We start from the raw sequence: 27,888 nt of genomic DNA, 5'->3' as shown, positions 1-27,888 counted from the left end.
GTGTGTAGGGAAAATGTATTTTGAACCTTTTAACATTGTGCTATAAAGAGAAATTAAAGATATAATGATTTACTGCACTTCAAAAAAGTAGGAAGCAGTAGTGTACTAGTGGGGCAAGAGGGTCTTCACCAACAAGTCAGCCAGGCTTATAAGGACAGCTTTAAATTAGACTTACCAAGGGAAGGGGATGGAGTTTTGAGTAACAGGGAAGAACCAGGGAATGCTGATGTGTTAGGAACCAACAGGGAAACACCTGTGAAATACATCAAAGGAATTAGTGTGTGTTCCTCTAAAATGGTGACACCATCAATAGTCCAGCTGAAATAACTATACCAATGCATGTAGCATGGGTAAGAAACAGGAGGAGCCAGAAGCCACTATGCAGCTAGAAAGCTAGCATCTAATCACTATCACTGAAACCTGGTGGGACGAATCACATGACTGGATTGCTGCAACTGATGGCTATAAACTGTTAAGAAAGGATGGGCAAAGAAAGAGAGACTGGGGCAGGGGTTGCTTTCCATGTAAAAATATTGACTGATTGCACAGAGCTATCTTTGAAAGACAATGATGAACAGGTTGAGAGCTGATGGATGAAAATTAGAGGCCAAGACAACAAAGGAAACCTTGTGGCTGATGTTTACTACAGGACCCCTGATCAAGAGGAGGATGTTGACCAAGTGTTCTTACTACAACTACAGGAAGCACTATACTCATAGACTCTGATCCTGCTGGGGGACTTCAGTCACCCTGACATCTGCTGGAAAAGCAGCACAGCAAGCTGTAAGCAGTCCAGGAGTCACTTGGAGTATGTCAAGGAAAATTTTTTAATCCAGGTGATAGAAAGCCCAAACAGGTGAGAAATATTACTGGTCCTGTTTTTTCCCAACACAGATGAGGTCAACGCTGCTGGCAGCTTGGGCTGTAGTGATCATGCCCTGTTGGAATTCGTATCTTGAAGGATATGGGCCGGAGTAGAGTATGAGTAGAGTCAAGACCCTGAATTTTAGGAGAGTGAACTTTCAGTAGTTTAAGAAATTAGTGGATGGGACCTACTGGGAAACTACCCTCAGGGACAAAATGCTGAACAGAATTGGCAGTTCTTTAAGAAAATCTTTCTTAGAGCACAAAAGCATAAGAAGTAGATTGTAAGAAATCAGACAAGAAAGGCAGGGGACCAACATGGCTGAGTAAGGATCTCCTGGTCAAAACGAAGTGTAAGAAGGAAATGTATAGGCCATGGAACCAGGGACATGTATCCTGGGAAGAATATATGAGTTTTGCTCAGGTGTGTAGGGATGTAATCAGGAAAGCTAGGACACAGCTGGAGCTGAATTTGGTAAGGAATGTGAAGAGTAATAAGAAAGGCGTTTACAGGTACATTGGTCAGAAAATAGACTAGACTAGAACAGAATAGACTAGACTAGACTAGACTAGAATAGAATAATTTAAGCTGGAAGGGACCTACAACAATCTTGTAGTCTTCCCACCTTGGTGGGAACAATCCACAATATTACCACAGACTGGAGGATGAATAGACTAGAGCATCCCTGTGGAGAAGGACTTGGAGATACTTGTGGAAGAGAAAATTAGACATAAGCTAGCAATGTGCACTTCCAGGCCAAGAAAGCTAATCATATCCTGGGCTGCATAAAAACAAGCGTGGCCTGCAGGTTGATGGAGATGATTCTGACCCTCTGCTCCACTCTGGTGAGACCTCATCTGGAGTACTGCACCCAGCTCTGGGGCTCCCATCCTCAGAAAGACATGGTCCTGTTAGAGCAGGTCCAGAGGAGGACCATGAAGTGATCAGTGGGCTGGAACACCTCTACTTTGAAGAAAGGCTGAGAGAGTTGGTGGTGTTCAGCCTGTAGAAGAGAAGGCTCTGTGGAGACCTTATCATGGCCATCCAATATACAAAGGGGGCTTATAAGAAAAACAGGGAAAGCTTTTTAACAAGGCCTGCAGTGACAGGACAAGAGACAAGGGCTTTAAACTGAAAGAGGGTAGATTTAGATTGAACATGAGGAAGAAATCTTTTACAATGAGGATGGTGATACACAGGAACAGGTTGCCCAGAGAAACTGTGGATGTCTCATCACTGGAAGAGTTGAAAGCAATGTTGGATAGGGCTTTGAGCAACCTGAACTCGTGGAAGATTCACTTGTCCATGGCAGAGGGGTTGGAACCACATGACCTTTAAGGGTGTCTTCCAATCCAAACCATTCTATGATTCTGTGGTTCTAGATTCTATGATTCCATGATTCTATACTTTTGCTTTCAATATGGAAGAAAAGAAGAAGGAATTTAGCAATGAAAATCGCTAGCTGTCTCTGTGCGCATCTAAAAGTTGACATATTGATATTATAACTTTAAAAAGGTAGAAAATAATGGTTATTGCCATCTTAATTATTTTGAATAATTATATTCGCTGCTTGAGGACAATTTCATACTATCACTACTTTCATACTACTTTTAAACAACAAATAAATGTTGATTATATGACAATAGCAATCTGCAATTTATCTAAATAAATATTTTATGTTATTTTTTCATAATGATTAAAATTATAACAATTGCCAAAGTAGTTCTTTGGCAATCAGATGGTTTAAAAAACAAGTTACATAACTAAATTTTTAACTGCCACTAAAATTTTTTTTCTATGGGATTTCAAGGTAAATAGTATTATTTCAAATTATTCATAGTTTCATAATTAAATCTAGTATATAGAAAGCTAAATCAATTCTTAGGTAAAATGCATTAGAAGAGATTTTCTTTAAATAATAGTTGCAGAATATGAAAGAACAATACTGTATTTGGCTTCAGAATTTATACCTTTCAAGTAATTTTCAATGTATGCCCACTAGCAACAATTTTGCTACAGGGTTCTCCAATAAGTTTTAGAAAAGACACATTAATTTTTCTGACCCAAAGAAACCAATATGTCAATATTCGGTTATTTCAAATGGCTTCTGTAAATTTCAGCTGCCATCAGCCTTTCTGCATATACAGATATCCTTGTTCCTTCTTCTGATTTCACTCTAAATACAAAACATATATTTTCTTTTCCACCAAGCATTTTACATTTAGATTTCTACATTTGAAATCGAGGCTTCATTATCTGCTGAGTTTTTGCCTTTACTTCATCTGAGAATAGCCTCTGACTTGATATAAAGTCTCACATCAAAATTATCATATAGATTTTTAGAACAAAAATTTATGACTTCTTCAAAGTTTAATTTAAAATGTGTTATGATTGACTTCCTTTTGCATATTAAACATCAAAATGATCATTCACAAAAAGTTCATGGTTATTTCTTCTCATTCATCCAGGACTTCAAGTGCTAAATTATTTTGGTACTGTGACTGCCTGAGAATACCTAGCAGAAGGTCATTTTGTGGCATTACAAGCAGCATATATTAATTTTATGTTTTTCTAAATTGCCTGTGGAAAAGAGTAATCACAATAGCACATCTGACATTTGAATGCAATTAGTATGTGAACTGATCATGCCTAGTTATGTGCAAATTACGAGTTAGGTGTATGAAAAGTTGCCCATTGAAAATATAAGAATACAGAGGAAAAAAGAAGCAAGGCTTTTTATGCAGGGAGACTGTCCTGGTTTTGTCAAATGACCTAAAATAAAAATAATAAAAAGATTAAGAAGAAGACAGGATTACAAAGGATATCAGTAAACTACTATGCAACAAAAGGTACTAAATAGCCTAATGGTAGGTCTCAAATATTTATTGATATTTCATAGGCAAAATAGACCACAGAACCAAATTCAAATCTTGGTTAATTCAGCTGAAATCAATGCAGTGATTATAAAGGGTAACTATTTTCATTCTTCAGGCAGCAACTATGTATGTTGTAGATCGTATAAACCTATGATTAAAGAAGCCCTAGATAGAGAAAATGCATATTTTTTTCACTAAAATTCAATTATCATTCAAATCCATATTGTACCACTGTATTACTAATCTATAAGAATATAGAAAGAATAGAGTAATAGGATCATAGAATCTTAGAATTATTAAGGTTAGAAAAGACCTCTAGGATCATCAAGTCCAAACATCAACCCAACACTACCATGCCTTCTAAACCATGCCCTGAAGTGCCACATCTACATGCTTTTTGAACACCTTCACGGATGGTGACCACCTCTCTAAGCAGCCTCTTCCAATGCCTGACCACTCTTTCAGTAAAGAATTTTTTCCTAATATCCAATCTAAACCTCCCCTGATGCAGCTTGAGGCCATTTCCTCTTGTCCTATCGCTAGCAACTTGGAAGAAGAGACCAACACCCACCTCACTAAAACCTCCTTTCAGGTAGTTGTAGAAAGCAATAAGGTCTCCCATCAGCCTTCTCTTCTCCAGGCTAAACAATGCCGGTTCCCTCAAACTCTCCTCATAAGACCCACTCTCCAGACCCTTCACCAGCTTTGTTACTCTTCTCTTGACACACACCAGCAACTTAATGCTTCTTTTCTCCTGAAGGGCCCAAAACTGAACACAGTATTTGAGGTGTGGCTTCACCAGTGCCAAGTACAGGGGCACAATCACTTCTCTACTCCTGCTGGCCACACTGTTCCTGGTACAAGCCAGGATGCTGTTGGCCTTCTTGGCCACCTGGGCATAGGGCTGGCTCATGTTCAGCCAGACGTCAAACAACACCCCAGGTCCTTCTCCGCCAGGCAGCTTTCCAGCCATTCCTCCCCAAGCCTGTAGCATTGCCAGGGTTGTTGTGACTGCAGGACCCAGCTCTTGGCCTTGTTGACCCTCATACAATTGGCCCCAGCCCATCGATCCAGCCTGTCCAGGTCCCTCTGTCGAACTTTCCTTCCCTCAAGTAGATCAACACTCCCGCCCAACGTGATGTCATCTGCAAACTTACTGAGGGTGCACTCGATCCCCTCTTCCAGATCATTGATAAAGATATTAAACAAGACTGGCCCAACACTGAGCCCTGGGAAACACTGCTCATGACTGTTTGCCAAATGGATTTAGCTTCATTCACCACAGGTCCTGGGCTCAGCCATCCAGCCAGTTTTTACCCAGCAAAGAGTACACCAGTCTAAGCCATCAGCCGTCAGTTTCTCTGAGAGGATGCTGTGGGAGACAGTGTCAAAGGCTTTACTAAATCCAGGTAGACAACACCCACAGCCTTTCCCTCAGCCACTAGGGAGGTCACCTGGTCATAGAAGGAGATCAGGTTGGTCAGGCAGATCCTGCCTTTCATGAGCCCATGCTGACTGAGCCTGATCCCCTGGTTGTTCTGCACTCGCCTGGTAAGCTCACTCAGGATGTATTGCTCTATAATCTTCCCCGGTACTGAGGTCAGACTGACAGGCCTGTAGTTCACTGGATTCTCCTTCTGGCCCTTCTTGTAGATGACCATCACATCAGCAAGCCTCCAGTCATTTGGGACCTCCATGGTTAGCCAGAACTGTAAGTAAATGATGGAGAGTCTCTTGGCAAGCTCCTCTGCTAGCTCCCTCAGTACTCTTGTGTGGATCCCATCCAGTCCCATAGACTTGTAAGTGTCCAGGTGGAGCAGCAGGTCATAAACTGCTTCCTCCTCGATTATGGCGGGTTTATTCTGCTCCCCGTCCCTGCCTTCCAGCTCAGGAGGCTGAATACCCTGGGGGTAACTGGTCTGACTGTTAAAGACTGAGACAATAAAGGCATTTAGTACTTCAGCCTTTTCCTCATCCTCGGTGGCAATGCTCCCTTCTGTGTCCAACAGAGGATGGAGATTCTCTTTGGTTCTCTTTTTGTGGTTAATGTATTTGTAAAATCATTTTTTGTTATCCCTTACAACAGTGGCCAGGTTGAGTTCTAGCTGGGCTTTTGCCTGTCTAATTTTCTCTCTGTGAGACCTAACAAGATCCCTGTACTCTCTTTGAGTTTCCTGCCCCTTTTTCCAAAAGTGGTAAACTCTCCTTTTTTGCCCAAGTGTCAGCAGAGTCTCCCTGTTCAGCCAGGTCAGTCGTCTTCCTCGCCAGTTCGTCTTGCAGCACAAATGGACAGACTGCTCCTGTGCCTTCAAGACTTCCTTCCTGAAGTGCCCAGCCTTCCTGGACCTCTTTGCCCTTCAGGGCTTCCTCCCAAGGGACTCTCCCAACGAGTGCCCTGAACAGGCCAAAGTCTGCCCTCTGGAATTCCATGGTAGTGGTTCTGCTGACCCCCTCCTTACTTCACCAAGAATTGAAAACTCTACCATATCATGGTTGCTAAGCCCAAGATGGCCTCCCACCAGTCCTTCTCTGTGAACAGGAGGTCAAGTGAGGCACCTCCCCTGCTAGGGTCACTTACCAGCTGCATCAGGAAGTTATCTTCCATAGACACCAGGAGCCTCCTAGACTGTTTCTTCTCTGCTGTGTTGTATTTCCAGCAGACATCTGGTAAATTGAAGTACCCCACTAGAACACTAAAGCAAGGGCAACCTATTGTGATGCTTCTGTCAGCTGCTTGTAGAATGTTTCATCTGCCTATTCTTCCTGGTTAGGTGGTCTATAACAGACTCCTGGAATATACTACTGTGTATCCTCAGCCTTCCCCCTTGTCCTTACCCATAGCACTTGACCTTATAATCACAATAGCTAAGCTCTATGCAATTGAAGGACACCTTAATATATAGAACTACCCCGCCACATCTCCTTCCTCGCCTATCCCTTCTGAAGAGCTTATAGGCATCCATTGCAGCACACCAGTCGTAAGAGTCATCCCACCACGTCTCTGTGATGGTGACTAAGTCACAGCTATCCCTTGCACAATGGCTTCCAGCTCCTCTTGTTTGTTGCCCATGCTGCATGCATTGGTGTAGATGCACTTGAGCTGAGCTATCAATTTCACTCCTAACCTCAGCATGCCACCCCTAGGCTCCTCTCTAGTGGGCCTGGTTATATCCCCTTCCCTCTTTGAACCTAGCTTAAAGCCCTTTCAAAGAGCCCCGCCAACTCATGAGCATGAATCCTTTTCCCCCTTTGAGACAGGTGAACTCTTATCTGCCTCCAGCAGGCCCAGTGCCGGGTAAACCTCCCCACGACCAAAAAACCCCAAAATTCCACTGATGGCACCAGCCTCTGAGCTGCATGTTAATCAGATGAGTCTTCCTGTTCCTTTCAGTATTATTCTTTCCTGCCACTGACAGGATTGAGGAAAACACTACCTGTGCTCCCAGTCCTTCAAGCAAGTGCCCCAGTGCCCTGAAGTCCCTTTTGATTGCTCTTGGGCTTCTCTCCACAACCTCATCACTGCCCACCTGCATAACGAATAGCAGGTAATAATCAGAGGGCTGTACCAGACCAGGGAGTTTCCTAGTAACATCTCTGACCCAGGGCCCAGGGAGGCAGGGCAGCTGGGAAAGTGAGGGAGGCTGGGAGGGGATTTGCCTGCCTCCCCAAGCAGGGACCTGCTTCCATTCTTTGCTGTCTCTTAGGTCCCCTCCTTCTGCTCAGTGGCAAGAGGGTAGGGTAGGTAGAGGGTAGGTAGAGTAATAGCTGATGTTAAAAGAAAAAAACCCAGGTAAAGTGTGGTTGGCTTAAATTTTTGATGTTCCAATTCTTAAACTCGGCTCTTGCTATCTATCTCCTAGATTGCTGTTTTCCAATATGTTTTTATACTAAGTACTAGGAAGTATAACTCATATATTGGAGTGATCATCTCAGCTTTCAGTGAAATAATACTGCATGTTTTTCCATTCCAGTCACACTTTATACAGTAGATGTACGGTCACACACTGTGATTTACAATGAACAAAAACTGCTGGCGACAAACCCTATTTCTTGCCCCAAACTGGTAGCAATATCTGGGCTTCAATAGCTCCATTATTCTGAACTAATATGCTGTGGCTTGTTCTATCATTGCTTTTGAGATATGCGGAATGATCATTGTAGAAGGCAAAAAAAAAAAAATAGCCCCTACTGATTATTCAGTTTTATGTCAGAGGAAGTAAAGAACCACAGGTGAAGAGCTGAAAAATACTAACTGGAAGATGTTTTCTAATGCAGTAAGCAGCATGAAAGAAAATTAAAAGCTAAGAGCTGGCAAATAAAATACAAACTGCATTAAGATGAGAAGAAAGATTGAAGACATTTGGTCATGAGAAGAAGGAGAAGGTGAAAGAAGAGAGACAAGAACAATAGGAAATAATGGGGGATAAGGTTGAGCAACACCTGTTTTCTGAGCTGATTCTTCTAATAACGTCAGTAGAAGTTTTGTTACAAACCTGACAGGAGAGGGATAGAGCTTTCTTTGTACTAACTGTAACCTTGATAATTTTATGCATGGTTCATAACATCTGCTTCAGTGAACAGCAGCTGGCTAATAACTTGCCAGAATACCAGCTGAATTAGAAAGCTGTGAATCACTGAACTCTACCAATTACAGGCTCAAAAGGTTCCATGAACATCAAAGCTCCATGTATACAAGTAGAGTGCGCATTTGTAGCACCAGTGTCCTACAGAAATGAAATGCTAGTAGTATATTCTGCAGTCTATGCCATCATTGTCTGGTAAAAATGGTAAATGTCTTATTGTGGGCCCTGTGTTTGCAATTAGTTTTTGGTGGGTCAGTTCGGATAAACTATTGGAATATATTTATTTCCTGTATTTGATAGACTGGTAATACAGCTTGTAATTTGTTGTAAAATTGCCTAGTGTTTTGGTAATCCACAAAATGAAATAAATCCACATATAGCTGGGACTTCTGTTGGAATCTTTAAGACTTAAGCCTTTGAGGTAAGTGCTAGAAAGCCTTTGTGAAATATTAAGCAACATTTCCCCTTGGTTTTGTATCCAGTATAGAATTCTTCAGAAGTCTTCAAAAACTTGCATACTCAGATTGTTGCTAAATGTCTTAGTTCATAGGAGCTTTTGGATTTAAGCGAATACTGAGTTGAATTATAATGGCTGTAATTCATGACTAAATATTTGGCATAAGTATCCACATAAGATACAGAAACCCCACTTAGACATTTCCAATGTAGGCACCACAGTGTCTAAAAAAATAGCTACCTGGCCCCAGGAGTTTGATTCAGAACACATAATTTAGATACTTGCACTTCTTATATGACATATGGGAAGGATGAAGTGATAAAGAGTGATTACATAATCACAGAATCAGAGAATGACAGGGGTTGGAAGGGACCTCCAGAGATCATCCTGTCCAACCCCCTGCTTCAGCAGGCACACCTACAGCAGGGGGCACAGGAACGTGTCCAGGCAGGTTTTGAATGTCTCCAGGGAAGGAGACTCCACACCCTCCCTGGGCAGCCTGTGACACTGCTCTGTCACCCTCACAGGAAAGCAGTTTTTTTCTCATGTTTAAGTGGGACATCCTGTGTTCCAACTTGTGCCCATTGCCCCTTGGCCTGTCATTGGGCACTAGTGAAGAGTCCAGTCCCATCCTCTTGACACCCACCCTTTAGATATTTATAAGCATTGACCAGGTCCACCCTCAGTCTTCTCTTCTTCAGGCTGAAAAAACCCAAGTCTCTCAGCCTTTCCTCATAAGGGAGATGTTCCAGTCCCTTGATCATCTTGGTAGCTCTCTGCTGGACTTGCTTGAGCAGTTCCCTGTCCTTCTTAAACTGAGGGGGCCAAGACGGGATGCAATACTCCAAATGTGGTCTCATTAGGGCAGAGTAGAGGGGGAGGATGACCTCTCTCGACCTGCTGGCCACGCTCCTTTTCGTGCACCCCAGGATACCGTTGGCCTTCTTGGCCACCAGGGCGCAGTGCTGGCTCATGGTCAGCTTGCTGTCTAGCAGCACTCCCAGGTCCTTCTCAACAGAGCTGCTTTCCAGTAGTTCAGCCCCCAACCTGTACAGGTGCATGGGGTTGTTCCTCCCAGGTGCAGGACCTTGCACTTGCTCTTGTTGAATTTCATCAGGTTCCCTTCGGCCCAGCTCTTTCTCCTGTCCAGGTCTCGTTGGATGGCAGCACAGCCTTCTGGTGTATCAGCCACTCCTCCCAGCTTGGTATCATCAGCGAACTTGCTGAGGTTACACTCTATCCCATCATCCAGGTCACTGATGAATATGTTGAACGGGACTGGACCCAGCACAAACCCCTGGGGAACAGCACTAGTTACGGTCCTCTAACCAGACTCTGGCTTGCTGATCACGACTCTCTGAGCTCTGTTGTTGTGCCAGTTGTCAATCCACCTCACTGTCCTCTCAATTAATCTCAATTAATAATTATAAAAAATGATTGAGAAAGCTTACATGCTGAACATACACCTAAAGTAATCTATCATCAGAATGTTTTAATGCTTTTAAGCTACAATGGCTGGTGAAACAACACTTTGCAATTAGCCCAAAGACTTACCCGAGGAGTAGTAAGCCAATATTGAACTCCAGCCTTAGCCTTAGAAAGGTGAAAGTTATATTCCTTGCTTCTCAGATGAGTGCTGTGCTTTACTTGAATACAAAATATTTCAACAAGGCACCAGTCTTGAGAAGAGGTGGAGAATGGCTCTTCAGCCAAGCATGTAATTATTTATAGTCCAAATAAAGCAAATTAAATATAGACTGGGTTTGTGTAAACAGTCAGTGAACTAAACTCTGGGGTGGGCATGTCAAGACTTCTGTGCAAAAGACCGGATCAGATATGATGCACCTTTTGCTGAGGAGGGAATTGAAGTCAAACTCTTTTTCATTTATGCTTTAGCCAAGTCACTTTTATACAATGCATGAGTACTGGCCCCTCACCTTTTCCATTTATGTTTTTGAGCTAAACTGAAAAAACATTCTGTGCTAATCTATGGTTTTAAAATGCTTACAGCCTAAATCAACTCGGCCTCTTGGAAAAGTGTTAATTTCTCTCTGAATCACGCTTGTGCTTGCACAGGTACAGATATACAGGAAAAAATAAGGAAATTATAACCTGCTCATGTCCAATCAAAAACATATGTTATTGTGCAGTACCTCACCTAGTAACATTAGTGTTTCTTCTGTCCCCCAGGATTTAGAGTGGGGTGCTTCTGCCATGAGTACCCAGCCAGGGAACTTTTAGCCTATGGTGTCACAAGGTGAAGCCTACACAAAAGCACTACTTGGAATAAACGAGACCTAGACAATATCTGCCCAACTCTATCTGATGCTGGAGTAACAAAGCAGAGCAGGTAACAGCTATATGGAAGATTTACCCAAAAGATCTGGACTATATCTATCCCATTATAATTGTTGGCACTCAGGAGGAAACAGTGAAACCCAGAGGCACTCTTAACTTTACATCCTTGCAACATATTTGGGGCAGGAGGCCAGAAGGTGATAGCAACCTAGATAATAACCCCCTAATTGGCTTTAGATATGGTCAAAGAGATAGGTCTGGGGTTGCTTTGGACTACTGAGGCCATTGACTTTATGAAAAGACAATGCAATAAATGAATAAATAGTAGGAACACATCTACAGTGGTACAACAGCCTGCAGAAGTGTATTTGTGTTGTAGAACATCAATCTCTGACTAAAATTCACTCTCGAACCACTATACCCATAAATGTTAAGTTTTATGCACTGAATGGCATGGTCTGGTCTCTCAGCTACCCCACCCTAAATTCACCATGAAAATCAGGCCACACTTGCATGATCCGGCTCATCACATTCTGAGAGCACCTATCACTAAAGTGTTATTTGTTTCTGGCAAAATGAAATTTTATTTTCCAAAGTACTTACTTGGAATGAGAATGAACACATGAATAATAGTTTGTCAGGTAAGGATTGGTAATGGTCTGTGAATACAGAAGAATCTGTGTACATGTGTGTATACAGATACATTCAGAAGAGTGGGTTTTTTTCCTAATCATTTTATGCATGCATTTTTTATGCCTTGCACATTTCATACTATTTTTATCTTCCCGCGCCCCCCCCCCCCCCCGCCAGAAGACTATTGCACATATAGCAGCAGTTACTGGGAGTATTAAAAATTTTATTAAACTCAAAATTCAGTCATTTGAAAAATATTATATTTTAAAAATCACAAAATGTCTTTAGGCTGATAAAAATGTTTCATTTAGCATCAGTTACTATCACTAGTAATTTAGCAGAACACATTCCTGAAAGGTGAGAATGACCTTTCTTGATTGAACAACTTCACGTGGTTATTCCTCTGCCAGTGGGATGTGATGCAGCTGTTGAACATCATAGAACAGTAAATTACTCTAACCACTCTATTTGCCAGAGAGTCCTGGGGGTTTTTTATTATGTTTTCTTTTTTATTTTCATTTCTTAAAAAAAATAAAAATTATATGAACTGGCTGTACTGGGAAATTCTCCTGTTAATAACCTTAGAAAATGGAAGCTTCTGTCACAGAATAGCTGGTAGTAATGCAAACATATTCACTGTAACTGCATGCCTAAGCCAAATCAAGGAAGGAGAAAGGGTTGTTTAAATTCTGACCCTGTTCACTTCTTAGCTGCTTTTTTAATGCTGTTAACAATTTGAAAACTGAGGTAAGTCTGGATAGAAAATATGCTAGTACTGCAAGTAATTTTTACACAGCCCATCCCTGTAAAGAGAGGGCTTTTAATTACTGTTAATGGGCTGGGCTAGAATTATTATCACTGAGACAAAATTTCCTTTAAATATTAACAAGCTTTTGAATCATTTGTTCTCCGAAACAAAGAACACCAAATCCATCCTTAAAAAAACAGTTAGAAGTAGTATAGGGATAAGATATAAATAAATAAAGAAGAATTTGAGAATTAAAATGCCCAATAACATACTTATGATGCAGTCCTTTCTTTTTGCCCTTTCCTTTTTCCTGCACATCTAGTCTTACCTGTGTTTCTGCTATTCAGCTACCACTTCACTTGATACAAATTTGAATACCATTGCTAATGAACCCTTTAAAAATTCCCTACAGTACTAACTTTCTGCACCAGCCCAGAAACACAATGTTTGAACAATGCTGCGACTATGTACTGCCTTGACAAGGCGCAGAAACTAGGAAGAATAACCCCTACATGCTCTGAGGGACCCTGATCTCAGATTGGCCTGATTCATGCTGATAGGATCAGGTACCTTTCAAAATAAATCTGTAATCACATTTTTTTTAAGGACAGTGGTGATGACACTAACCCCAAATACAGGAGCTTTATATAGAGGTTACAGAATCCTCTCAGAAATGTGTAGACATGGGCTAAATTATCTCCTCAGATTTAGGAGGGTTAAAAGCTGTTAAGAACATAAAAATTCCATATGGAATTTACTTAGAGCTCAGTTTTTCACTACCACCAGTACCTACAAAAAATTACTTTTATAATAGTTTTATTTCTAAATGTTTATATATTTCATCATCATCATAGTATTTATTTTCATTTTGTCCATTTCTTCCCTCTATTTTATCATGTTCCTTCAAGTGGAAAAAAAAATATTTCCAAAATCTTGAAATGGCAGATGTCTCATTTTAAAACGCGTGGCTATAATTTTAAATTACTGAAAGGGGGAATTTCAAAGGAAAGTAAATTGCTTAATATCACCAGGTCCAGTAACTTTCAATGGGATTTTTACTTTGTCCCTTAGGTACTTTTAAGAATCCTTCCTCTGATCCTAATTTAAACAGTTGTATTAAAGTGGTAGGTTTTTAGAAGCAGTGAGTAACAAGAGTTTCCACTGACTTCAGTGGGATCTCATTAGCTTAGAAAGTAAGGCTGCTTTGATAAAAGTTTTGGAATTTCAGCACTTAAATCTGAAGACTTTGACTGAAATGTTTAAAGTCAACCTGTGAATTCAAAAAAAAAAACCCACAACCATGGACAAATAAAAAATTTAAAAGTAAATCTTGAAAGCTTTCCTCAGTGTGGCGTGTAATGAGCTCCTTGTGGAAATGCAAAGTAGCAGGCAAGAGCTTGGCACATGCCTCTTACAGGGGAAAACATGAAAGAAAAACTACCTTGGAGCTATTCTGCAAGGGATATTTCAGCCTTGTGCTTAAAAGTTGATTCTCTTGATAGGAAATGAATAACAGGGAAGGAGTAGGAGAAAGAAGGTCCCATGAAGCCATTTTAACCTGATTTCTTCAGGAACAGAGACTTATGCAAGCATGTTATCTCTGTGTATTTGTGCGTATTCAAATACTTTTCAGGTAATTTACCATGTTCAACTACATTTTTATGTCAGACTCTCAGGCTTGTAAGATTCATGACAATATGCAGCATGATGAGGGTCGGTGACTGCATTACTGTTTCCATTTAGGTAAAGTATGCCTCATGCAAGGAAGGAGGAAGAGACCTCATAAATATCCTCACACTGGAATAATTTAAAACCAAAATCATATCTTATTATATACACTAGACAGTGAAAGTGACAGAAAAGTGGAACCTTCTGTGAATTTCAAATGGGGATTTCATGCCTATATATAATGAATTGGAAAAATCAGTCAGTATAATCCATTAGAGAGAAGGCTTCAGTTATTAAAGGTGGCCATAGACATCTCAGCCTATATGAGAAACTTCAGATTGTTTAGGAAACAAGATCTTAAAACTACCACATGGAAACACTAACAGTAGCACAGTCAAAACATACTGATAGTGACTCTACTGGAGAAGGTCCTGGACAGACATGCCAAGATGCATAGCAGTTGCAAAGAGCTGCCAAGGACACCAGGGCAAAAACTGCTGCCTTTACTGCCTGCCAGTTACTAACTGTAGGACGTAACAGTATGAGGTTCTTACTAACCAAGCTGGTGAAAAAGAATTATCTGACTAAATTTATTATCTATCTTTTCTAGGCAGCTGAGGCTTTGTAAGTTCAGAAAGTGTAAAATGGTGAAATGAACATTGGTAAGAAGCAGATGAAAGTACCGGGCTAAGGACCCAGAGGGATTCTCCAGTCCCAACACCACATAAGTGAGAATGCTACAGTGCATGTCCCCAGTCTGGCCAGTAGCCATGCACATAGACAGACACACACAGTACTAACATGGCCAACCACACAGATAAAGATGGACAGAGGGCAGTGCCTTTACCAGCACCCACATAAACACAAACTGCTTTCATAAATGTAAGCATCAGATGGCCTGATCATCTTCCTCCGATGAGGAGTGGGGTTCACGATAGTTCACACACCCACACACACCCACACACACACACACACCCACACACACACACACACACACACACACACACACACACACCCCACCTGTATCTGGTTTTAAACAATTGAACTATCCACACTCCCCAGACCCCCAGGCACCTTGTGCTTTAACCCCAGCTGGCAACTAAGCCCCACACAGCCACTTGCTCACTCACCCCTCGCTGGGATGGGGGAAAGAATCAGAAGAGTAAAAGTGAGGAAAGTCATGAGTTGAGATAAAGACAGTTTAACAGGTAAAGCAAAAGCTGCACATGCAAGCAAAGCAAAACAAGGAATTCATTCACTACTTCCCATGGGCAGGCAGGTGCTCAGCCAGCTCCAGGAAAGCAGGGCTCCGTCATGCATAATGGTTACTTGGGAAAACAAACACCATCCTCTGAATGTCCCTCACTTCCTTCTTCTTCCCCCAGGTTTATATGCTGAGCATGACACCATATGGTGTGGGATATCCCCTGGGTCAGTTGGGGTGAGGTGTCCCAGCTGTGTCCCCTCCCAACTTCTTGTGCACCCCCAGCCTGGTCGCTGGTGGGGTGGGGTGAGAAGCAGAAAAGGCCTTGGCTCTGTGTAAGCACTCCTCAGCAAGAATGAGAACACCTCTGCATTATCAACACTGTTTTCAGCACAAATCTGAAACACAGTTTCATACTTTCCAGGTCTTCGAGTTTAACTTGCTTTCCATAATTTAGTCAGGCAGCATAATGAGCTGGAGCCACCACAGGCATACCTGATATTCTCCTAGTCTCAAAGCCAAAACAACCTAACAACCTGCCCTGTATGTTACCTAACAAGGAGAAAATCAGTACAAAATAAAACTTCTGCTGTAGATTCCGTATCAGCCATGAATAGATGTCTACAAAAAGCTGAGGAGCTGACATATGGATGTTATTCCTTATTTCCTTTCAGAAGACAGCATTAAAAGGCATCTAAGAATGATTAACTTCTTCCTAATTTCACTTTCCATTTAAGTTATTACTGCATTTCTTCAAAGAATAGTATCTGATTGCTTTCCTACCCATTTACAATTTAAGCAATGGCAGGCAGTAGGTAAGATGGCCCAGTTAGAAGAATTTTGAATAAAAGTATGGGCCAGACAATGATGAATTTTGTGGAAACAACCCAGAGCATTCATTTACTAATAACATATTTTCTCAGGCATAATTTTTTAAAAGAAACAGGGTCAACACTTCAGTTATAAATATTTTAAAGCACATTTTATGACTGCCTATCACATCATAAAATACACCCATCATAGAAAAGCATAATACTTTTATGACCCAGTTCTATTGCAAAATAATCAGATTTTTTAATACAACTATCTATTCTTTTCTATTATGTTAAATAGTGCACAACAATATCTGTAGAAATTGAGGGCTGAAATAGGTTCTTAAAGATGCAAAGTATGCATACTTTATCATCTGGCCTTGTAATGAAAACTATAACCAGTGTATTCCAAAAGCTGAGTGGGAAGTGTGGGATAATTTCTACTTTCTTAGAACTGCATCTACTAAATGATTTATGGATCCCAAAGAGCTTGGACAGTGCACTCTGAGGCTGGAGGAGGATTGTTTTCTAAGGCTATGTAAACTTATGGAGCACTGCATGCAAATCTATGTTCCCCCACGGTCATATCTACAGCACTGTGCAGGACAGGATAGACTGAAAAAACAGTAAATGCACAGCTGCCCACAACGGCAGGCTCTGACAATGAAGGGATGAAGTCTCCAGAAAGCCCAGTCTCCAGTGGGCTGAGGCTTCCACTGCTGCTTTAAGTCTAAGCACTCAAGTATAGCCAAGGTTCTGCTGCTTTTACAGTGAACTGCCATACCAAATTTGCCACTGTGTACATAACCTTTCCCTAATACCTTGTGGAGCAGGTTATGTTACAGCTTTGTAACTATCCCTAACATTCAGGAAGATGAGCAGTTCTACTAAAAAGTCATGCTTAATTTTGTCATTATATAAACCCAACATAATACATTTTTAAACTTATTTTAATCAATAAAACATGTCCTCTGTATAAATGAGGAATACTCTGTAGCAAAGCAGCACTTAGAAAGTTCAGCAATATCTCTCCTCATCTTCTTTTAAGAGTTGATATATTCAAATGATAACACTCTGTAAATAATGAATAAGTTATTCCAGGATGAGACTGTGGAGAAAGCAGCAGGCATTTTCAATTCTTCTTACAACTAAACAAACTTTTGATATATTTCGTCTCTACCACTTTATCTGAAAGACTGCTTAACAAAGTGGTTATCAATATGTTGCAGAATTTGCATATGAACCTTTAAGAGGAGCATGGCTTCCCAGAGATCACTCAGAAAGCTAGACCAGGATGAGAAGCCAGCTCACCTGTGCCCCAGTGTCATAGTCTACCCAATCACTAGTTTGATACTACCAAGTACATCACAAGGAAAACATAAAAATTTCCTTGTGGGACTCAGATGTACATTTTTCTAACCAAAAAATCTGCATGATAGTAGTGAAATTCATTAAAATGGGATATCTTCAAATAAAAAATGCACAACTGTTTTCCTGAAGAAAGAGAACCTATTTGAGGCACTTTTAGCTTCAGAGCACCTCAATATATACTTATTTGCAACATGCTCAGAAAATAAAGAAATATTTTTTCCAGGTTTAGAGATAAATAACAATGACAGACATTGGGTGCTTCACCCAAGTTACACGCAAACAGATTAATCTTATTATTGTAGTAATCTGAAGTTATTTTCTTTAGACTTGTAATCTAATTGGAGTAAAATCTTTCTTTAATGTCATCTAATCCTGCTTGGAACAATTTCAGGTGTTTAAACATTACCTGTTAAGGCAGTATAGCCCTTATCAGCCAGTTATTCACTGTCCGTGTCACCAGTCTAAAGAGCCAGTAACAAGCTATACATACTATGTATACATGTTTGCATCATGTATTTTTTCCAAAGTTGGAGGCTCATACAGTATGAAAAATAAATATATTTTGCTTTAGTAGAACAGAAATAAATTTTATTGATTATTTTTGAAATCTGATACAGTGAAAGATAAATTTCTCACCAAACGTACCAAAAAGACATCTGTGGTAGGAAGAGTTGCTAACTAACCAATTAAATGTAGGACATAATTCCTAATCAAAGAGTTTTATTTATGTATCTCTGAATTTAGCTAGGAGTCTGTATATCTCTCCACGTGCTGAGAAGATGCTGTAAGTAACCATAAATATTCCAACAGCCTGATCCCCTAGGAAGATCTTAGGCATGACATGGGATAAAATATGGTAAATACTGCACATGCTGGTCTAAAATGTCCAATCTGTAGCTTTTTTCCTTAGTAAAAACCATATTGTATTTGTACTCCTCTGATATTGCAGGGTTGGGTTTTTTTCCCTTTAATGTCAGACTTTAAATTTATTAAAGTGGATTGTTATAAATTATGCTATGAAACTGATTCTTCCATAAATGTAACTCTTTCACAATTATATTTTATCTTACCACCTTTACTGTGTTATTTACCTACTTCAGGCTGTCAGTTAAAAAATTTGTTAATGATTAGATGAAATCAGCCTGACATCCTCAGCCCATGTATCACTTGCCAGGTAAAATTCCAGCAGGCTTAATGGGTCAGAAAGGATAGCTTTTCCTAATCTGGAAATTATTGCAACATCAGCTCCAAAATTTTAAAAAGAACTTTGTATAATGGTGGATCTGATTTAGATTAATAGCAGTGATGAACACTGTCTGCCTTTGAGACAAGGCGTTGACTATAATGCAAACAAGTTAATAAAATATGCGTATCTGTAATGGCAAGGCTTCATCAGCCCTCAGGCCTGTTCCCTCAGTACCTTCCTCTAACCATGCCACCAGCTACACCTAAATATAGGTTCAGAGGATTTCAGCTATAGAACAGTACAATCAGAATCTGTTTCTGAGGAGTGATTGAACCTTATCGCTTCTGGAATCTTGTAACCGAGGGATGTATTTCTTGGAACTCACTAAATGTCTGAAATACAGATGAAGTAATAACATCTTAGAAAGTTTCACTGAGATACTAGTGTAAGATATAATATTTATAAATAAATCACTAAAAGTATATAATGTCTGGGGCAATAGTCTTCCCACCTTGTGAAGAAATACTAATCTACAGAGCCATATAATAAATAATGAATTAATCAGCCTTTCTCGGACTTGAAATAATCCATCCGCTCTGATGATGTTTTCACACCCATATTCTTTTATTATACCATCTTTCCAATATTTCTACTGTAAGGACTACTTTTCACCAGGAATAATTTGTCACAGAAATATGATCTATATTTGCATTTGAAGCCAGCACAATCATATACGAGTAATTGTCAGTACTCAGTTCTGCATTTTCTCTAGTAATCATACGTCTCTAAAGGCACTGAAATATTTGTCAACTGTGTTATTAAATTAGGTCATGTAATGTTAAAGACATCAAAGCTGGTCTTCGTATTGCCCAAAAAGAGTTCCTAGGAAATTAATATTATGTTTCTGTATAATTATAGCTTAAAAATATACAGAAGATTCTGTCATCTCTTCCTCTGGGATGCCTTCAGGGCTTTGCAATGATCTCTGGATCCTGAAGCTGCTGTAATTTATATGAAGAAGAAAAGATGCAACAGATTTCCTATAAAATTAATATAAAATCCCTTTCCTCTTTTTCAGCGTTTCAGAGCAACTTATGAATTCAGAATTTAAAAGGACTATTGTTAACATATTAAAAGTAATCTGACTCACAGGAATGATCAAGATATATTTCAGCATTTCAGCATTTCTTCTGCAGATATAATTTAATTTCCCCTGACTTGGATGACTTTTGCATTATTTCTTATTTTGGCAGTTTGTTTAAATTTAATATAACTGATGTCAAAATACTAAATAGCCACTTTGCAGTTGCATTAGTCTGACAAAATGTAATTTTTTCTGCTCATATTTTAAATTTTTTTTCCAGTTAAACAAAACATCCTTCCCAATGTGTACTTTTATTTTTTATATATATACATTTCTTTGATGGATAGCAAGGCGTTTTTAAAAATTATTTTTTTTCCTAGGAAAGTATAGCAATACAGAAATTAAGAGTCATTTCTGGGTTCTCATATTAGCTCTGTAAACAGATTTAGACATATTTTTACACTCACTCAGGAAGTTAATTCACAAATGGCTTGGTCTAGTTCTCATTCAAATCAATAGAAGCCTTTAGTAGGCTTTGAGACTAGTCTACTTAATCTTTCTGCATCTCAGTTATTTCCCTGTAAATGGAGGATATCTCCTTTACTCACAGAAGTGATGTGAGGATGAATGTTTAATAATTTATAAGGAGTCACACAGTGCTTAGAGCTAGGCAGCTCCATTCTATATCTATTACTGAAAATACTACACATGGTCCAGCTCACCTAAGTTTTGTGCCCTAGCTGGGGAAAAAGGAAAGTCTCTCAGATGACCCTGAAAGATTCCTATCACTTTTCTTTGAAAAGGCAGGAAACTCAGATGCATTGCAGGGACTGCTTCAAACTGGTGACTAAAGGGAAGTTAAATACATTAGGTGACAAGGATTTGACTTTATATCTACCCAACCTTTCTAATTATCTGTATATATCTGAGACTTGAGCCAGACAGTTCATCTAGTGCTGTTGCTCTATATCCACCTATAGCCATTGGATGTGAAGCAGAAAAGGCTTTGTCCATAATGATAAGCACTGCCAGGGACTGTTCTCTGGCCCTGATGGCAAACTGCAGCAGAAATTTCATCCAGATACCTAATATCTCCTCTCCAAATACAAGATGGTTTCTTTCATACTAATTACGTAGGTTGGCTCCTGGATTTTGATCTTCTTTAAATGTGGGTGGGTATTACCTGGATGAGTTTAGCAGGCACAGGCCAAAACTATGCAATCATATCTTCTATGTAGAAGAGGTTTTCTTTTTACATTTAGATGGACATAAGAACATACCATTTCTCAAAAAATAAGATGCTATATTAAGTAAATTTTTACAGCTTGAACTGCCAGAGTGAAAAAGTGCATTAGGAATGTTAATTACTTGCTTATTGCTCTAATAGTCCAACATATATATTTATTGACATATTTCATTTATATATTGCCCTATTTCCTGAGGTCTTGAACACCTGGAGCCTATACTCATACCTGAAAATTAGGACTCTTCACACCATAAATAAAGAAGAGTTATTTCTTTTAAAAGAGTTATTTCTTTTAAAAATAGCCAGCATCTGATTAATATTACATGGTTTCCTTTAAATCAGCAGCATAGGTATCATCAGGGTTTTTAGGGAATGAGTCAGATCCCGATAACTGCTAAGTTAATTTAACTGTGAAATGAAGGTATCTTTATGTGTCAGCAAATGTCCTCTAGTTATGGACAATAACCTCAAATGGTATAAATATGCATAAGTCTATTGAGTCATGGATTTATAACATCAAAGGTCTTAGTCCCATGTTAAACCCTGCTATTCTTCATGGTGCCATTTATATAGATTAGTGACTTATAACAATAGAGTTATCACAGAAATTTCCATCCATTTGTTGCAACCTTAGTTTTTATTATAAATGACCAAGTCTTTCTCAGACAGAAAGGAAAAAGCATCCTTAGCCAAATCCAAACTCATATAAATCTGTTTCTGAAGGCCTCAGGGATTATAGAATACTTACATCTACAGTTACAAATTTCATCCGTGAAGGGAGCCATTCCTAAGACTGCACAGAACATCTACCTTCCTCACAATGAGTTTATACAATAAGCAGAAAGCTCTTGTAACAGCCCAAGGATGCATCTTGCACTGAGACTTGCACTAACATACTGTGGTGTCAGTAATTCCTCTTTTAACCTCCACTAAACAGGCTGAAATGTCTTATGCCCCAATTTGGATTTTTTTTTTTCATTTGCCCTTTACAAATGGAGCTGATTAGTAATACTTTTCTTTGGAAGTCAAGTGTATCATTTTTAATACAGCTTTCTACAGGACGTTTTTCTTAGGTCCAAGATAGAATACTGTAGAGAAAAATAACTGGTCAAATAACTGGAAAAAGTCAAGGACATTTTCCTGTGATTGCAGAAAGGCAGGTTTAAGACTCTCTTCTTCCAATTCTTGTGCTTTTTTATATGAACTTCTTCAGGTATTTTCAATTTAATTTGTTTTGCTTTGTTCTGAAATTCTTTCCATGATGGAAAAAACTCTTCTTTTTTTGGCTAATTTAGAAGAGTATAAAGAAGTCATATAGTTACAGTAAATTCAAATAACCAGGAGTGTTAAATAATGTATGGCTTCTGGGAACACTATGTCAAGTCAAATCTTAGATAACTACATGCCTTTCATGACCAAGGTTTCCATTACTAGTTATGGGAGTTCTGGATTTATTTAAATTCTCTACTTTACAGGACACAGCAGAAATAATGCAAGGAATCCAGGCATAACTAAACTATTTAATAATAACTAAACTATTCTGGCTAGAGAACTGCTTTGTTCGCCCTGGATAAGAGCCTGGATGTGACAAATATACATCAAATGTCGACAGAAGGCTAAGAGGATGCTGCATGAAAAAGACAAGCCAACATGATAGTATAGTTATATTTTAAATCCCTTGGAGGAGCCTTTCTTTCTACTTACTAACTAAAGAGGCAGACTAACAGATTAAGTTATATCAGCCAACACCAAGCATATAGTACTTCTCTCTCCTTTGTAATTCTGGTATACATTACTGGGGAAAAACACGCTGAGGAGTTTGTGTTTAGAAGGTGGTTTATGTTTTGTCTTAGCTAAGACCTGCTCTGTACCACTTTTATCTGATAATGTCAGACAGCAGTTTCATAGGCAGTTTAAATCCAAGTTTCCATGGCTTATTTTATGTCTGATAAACCTGTGGTGAATTACAATCAATAAGTAACCTTGTATTAAGTTCCAATTTAAGTCTTATTTTTTAAATTATAAAAGAATTTAAACATTGTTTATCATCTAAACAAAATAAACAAAATGTATATTATATCATTCTCAGTTTGATCCAGTCTTAATTTGCAAACTCATGAATTTATATATACACTTCTGTAGTCTTGTAAATTGTTTGTTTTTGAAATAACTTGCTTTTTTTTCTGCCTCACATTACTGTACTTTCAATAGTACTTTGCCATGACTGACTGACAATTACTTGCATCATGAGACAACCAGGGAAGCTCATGGCATTTGAGCACACTGTCCTTGTACTGCTTCCTACTTGTTGCACAGGTTCCATAATATAGATGCATCTCCCTGGCATCATTAGTAGCTGTCTTCAATGATACAGAAATTCTAGGGCATGTGGTAGGGTTAAATTACCTTCAGTAAATACTACTTTTAGGTTGTTTCTTCTTGTACATACACATGCTAACTGGTCCCCTAATGCATCATTTAAACTCTCCGAACTGGCAATGCTCTGTTAATTTTCTTAATTCAGCCACTTCAAAAAAAATTATAAAAGTGGAAACAGTCTGAAGTCACCAGCAGTTTAGGGACTAGGTGCTTTTGTGCAGTTTCCACAATCTGTAAATGTTTTCTCCATGGGTGTAATAGAAACTCCTAGCTTATGCAACAGCTTAAAAATGTTAACTGCCATTACAGTCACTAAAACCACAAAGATTTTTTTCGCAATTTAGGATATTAGTTAATTCATATTTTTTGAAGCCTGAGGTACAGGTGGGTCAGCTCTCTGTTGAGCTATCAAACAATACCATTTTCCCCCAAGTTAGATATTAACCTTTTTCTTTTTTAAACAAGCAATTTATTCACAGTCCCAGTAGCTACATGATGTTTTAACTTTACTTTTTTTGCTAAGCTTTAACTATGGTCTATTTTACAATATTTTATAAGAGTCCATTTTATCATCAGTGTTATGCTCTTTGCCATTGGTATTATGAAGAAAAGAAATAATAAATTTTACTGAGTAAACGACATATGTAACTTTTATCTAGAAATATGTACAACTCAGTTAAGAGTATTTTAGATCTAAGAGATGGTGCAGTAATCATAGAAAAAGAATTTACAAATAATTTAAAGACATATTACCCACTTCTTTTACACCCAGCATGTAAAGAACTTTTTGTTTGTGTATTTTTCAACAGTCCCTGAGCACAGTTCAGTTTTATAAATTCCAGACAACAAAACAAGAGGCTTCGCAGCATCTCTGCTCATTTCCCCTGTTTATACATTTTCTGCTTTACAGTGCAACATTTTACCATGTGTAGCATAAAAAACAGATTAATTAATTCTTCTTTACAGGACAAAAATCCAAGCATTACTCGGAAAGTATTGTGTCCATACTTGTATTAGCTCAATACTCTCTAGTTAGTAATCAATAAAATCAAGCTAAATCCTTAGAATATTAGAAAAGGAACGGAATAAAAAGCTAAACCCACCCTTAAGCTGCTGTAGTAAATCCAGGGCATACTCACCTTTTAACAACATGACTACTTTGGAGACCCATCTCAAAAACAATAAGGTAGAACTGAAAGAGACACAGAGCCAAGATCAAGGCTTTCAAATGTAAAATGCCTAAAATCCCAGGACTTTTAAATCTGGAAAAGAAACAGTAAACAGATGGCATATCACATGTCTATCAAATTGAGAGTAGCATGGAAAAGGTAAGTCAATGATTGTTGCTGTGTTTCTCTTCCATGTAACAACTCAGGGGGTTCAGCTGAATATTAGAACATAGACTGTTTACTTCTGATGCTGTGTGACAGAAGAATATATACCTTATCTGTCTGTAGTAAGAGATACCACTCAGAGGCCATTAACACCCTTTGTTCGCTTTCTGGTATGTAGTGAGGTTACCACTGTAAAACTCTGCTGTTGGCTGTAGTTCCAGGTGTACATAGGGAGACAGAGACGCCCGACTGAAAAACAAACAAACAAAAAATTTTAAATCAGGATGCTTAATAATATTTCAGCACAGATTTTTTTAATATGAAATTCCACATTTCTTTTTCTACCCCTTTGGGCTGCTGAACTGCTCAGGTATGCTCCATAAATAATAAAGCAAAGGTATTTTTTTAGTCTTCTAGGTAAGAATCTTCTCTGCACCCCTGTTTATTGCTGCTCCATATTATTTAAGCTTTGTATAGCTTTAAAAAAAAAAGCCACTAAACTTCATAATAAAGCACTACTTTTAAAACAAAGGACATTTAGAAGCTGTAAATAAATCAAAGTGAAAAAGTGGGGAATAATTAGAAATAAGAAAACTACTTGGACAATTTAACTTGAAAATAGGGTACGCTATAGGAAAATGGTAAAGGGGCTTGGGATTTTTATTTTTTTTTTTATTTTCAGTATCTCAGGTCATCTGTCTAAAGACATAACAATTTTCTCACTTCAGGTTTTATGGAACTGCTGTTGCAATGATCACAGCCAATTTTCTTGGTTTTGGCCAGGACAGAGTTAATTTTCTTCCTATTAGGACCACAACTTCCTAGTAAGTTAAGCCACGACACCAAATCAGCACAATGACGCAGGTAACATTTTGTCTTAAGCGGTATTGTGGATCAGTGAACACACACTCATTTAAAACTTCAAGGAAGGATAGACATTAGAATCATAAGTCATATGTCAAGAGACAAGAGGTGTAATAAATGTTCCTTCCATTAGAATTAGACAAATTTGTGAAGTAAAACTCCACTTATGAAATATCTCAGGGTATAATTTGTACCATTACCCTTAGCACTAAAAGAAACTTAGAACTTAGAGAAAATTAAACTTAATAATTTTTTAATCTTTATGTATATCATTGCAAGATATATTTATGTTTCAGTCATCAAGACAGGAAAAACCACGGAGAATGTCTTCATCCCAACTTGTGACACTATTTTCAGTGTCACTTTATAAAGCATGGTTTAACAGATATATATGGATTTTTGAAGTTCTTTGAACACAACCTTCAGCCTACATCTGTGTTTGGGTTTTGTCCAAGATAATCGAAGAGATACTCCAAACTAGGGCAGTGATAGGAAGTTTTGATTCTGGCATTCTGTGTTTTCATGAAATCCCCAGTTCTTTCCTATGTCTGTACTTAAAAAACAACTTATCAACCAAATGATCAAATGATTTCTAGCCAAAGTTGTATGAAAAACTCTGAACTATAAAGAGAAAAAAAATCATGGATGTTTTATTAGAGTGCTACATGCCGCTTCAATATATTGCAAATACAGCAAACTGAAAACTTGTTGCTATAGAAGTTTATTTAATCACTACTGAAACTCTAGATGCCAGGTCTAGATGCCATCCTACATTAGATTTCTGGTTTGAAATATCCTGCAAAAGTTAATGCCATGTGGCAAAAAGGAACACCTATCCATGGACACTGCTAAGATCAGTTTCTGAAGTGGACCAAGCAATGGATAGGCTGCGCCAGGAATAGCTTGGCATGCATGCATGCACACACACAGGCATGCAGACACACATGCACACTGTAGTGGGGCACTGAGGAAGACATTTTAGCAAGCAGATTGTGATTTCAAGCAGAATATAGGCAGAATACAACCATAGGCCTTGGTTGTAGAGACCTATATGTTAGCATTTGAATGACTGCTATATAACCTGAGCACATACTGTGATGTCAGCATGCACTGCCTTTAACTATGTCCTGAAATAGCTTGTTCCTATGAAGATGTCTAAGAGCATAACACCCAAAGCGAACCTCCGTGTACAACATGGAAAGTTTGGTATTGTACACGTAAAAGATTGATAGTTTTTTCACTTTGAAGGCTACTATAAATACATGAGAAACAGTGAGGCTGGCCAGCTCCACCACAGATGGGAATTCTGCACAGCATGCCATGGTCCACAAGCAGGGTCTCACCCAACAGTACAACAGGCAGGGTTCCCAGCCTCAGGAGGGACCTAAGATTGCTGTAATCTTTTCTATAATTTCTATCCTTCACAAAATAAACCAGATAAATGGCCTTGAGTATTGATGCTTTTCTTACTGAGATCCCAAATGAGCTGGTACCTCCTCACTGCAAAACACACACATCCATGCAGAGTGGGAGTTAGCTGAGACAGCGTTGGCACCATTTCAGTGGGCTGGCACAGCCCAGACTGAGGAAACACAGCAGTCACCCTGGCCATACTCAGTGTTAGGTTCTGGGCAGCAGCTCATGCCTGACATGGGATGTCTGCATCTGTGGTTTCCCCCAGTCTCTATCCTTGGGACGTGGGGAGTTGTGGCACAGGCCATCAGTCAAGTCAGACCATGGTGATATCGCACTGCACCTTTCCAGCAATCTCAGGTGTTGTTCTTCTGTTACTTGTTGGTCCAGAACCCCTACCACAGCTCATCCCATTCAGTTCTTGTTTATGTTGTCCTGTCCGCCACAGCTCATGATGTTCGGTCACTTAGCTCTTGGTCAAGGCAGGTTGTAATGTTTTTGAGATAATAATTTGGAGGTCATTATCTACTAATTCTTAAGCCTTCTTTACAGAGCTTACTGGAAAAATATTAACTTGCTTTCATCATAATCAAGTTATTTTAATAAATGATCATGCACTTGGAAAAAAGAGCAAGTCAATGAAAAATTGATAACTGTCAGAGAAGCTTGATTGCAAGACCAGTTTGATCAAATTGCAGTTGATGAGTATCAAAGTGATGAGAATCAAAGTTTCTTTGAGTGCCTGTTTCCTACTTCTAGAAAACTATTTGGATGAGTAAGGTGAATTCCACAGTAAAAGTAGACAAGAAGTGATCAGACGGGCAATAGATTTTATTCTACTTATATAGGTACATTGATATATCTTTT

The sequence above is a fragment of the Phalacrocorax aristotelis genome, chromosome 3, assembly GCF_949628215.1.
Source record: "Phalacrocorax aristotelis chromosome 3, bGulAri2.1, whole genome shotgun sequence".
Classification (NCBI taxonomy): domain Eukaryota; kingdom Metazoa; phylum Chordata; class Aves; order Suliformes; family Phalacrocoracidae; genus Phalacrocorax; species Phalacrocorax aristotelis.
This window is presented reverse-complemented; position numbering follows the sequence as displayed.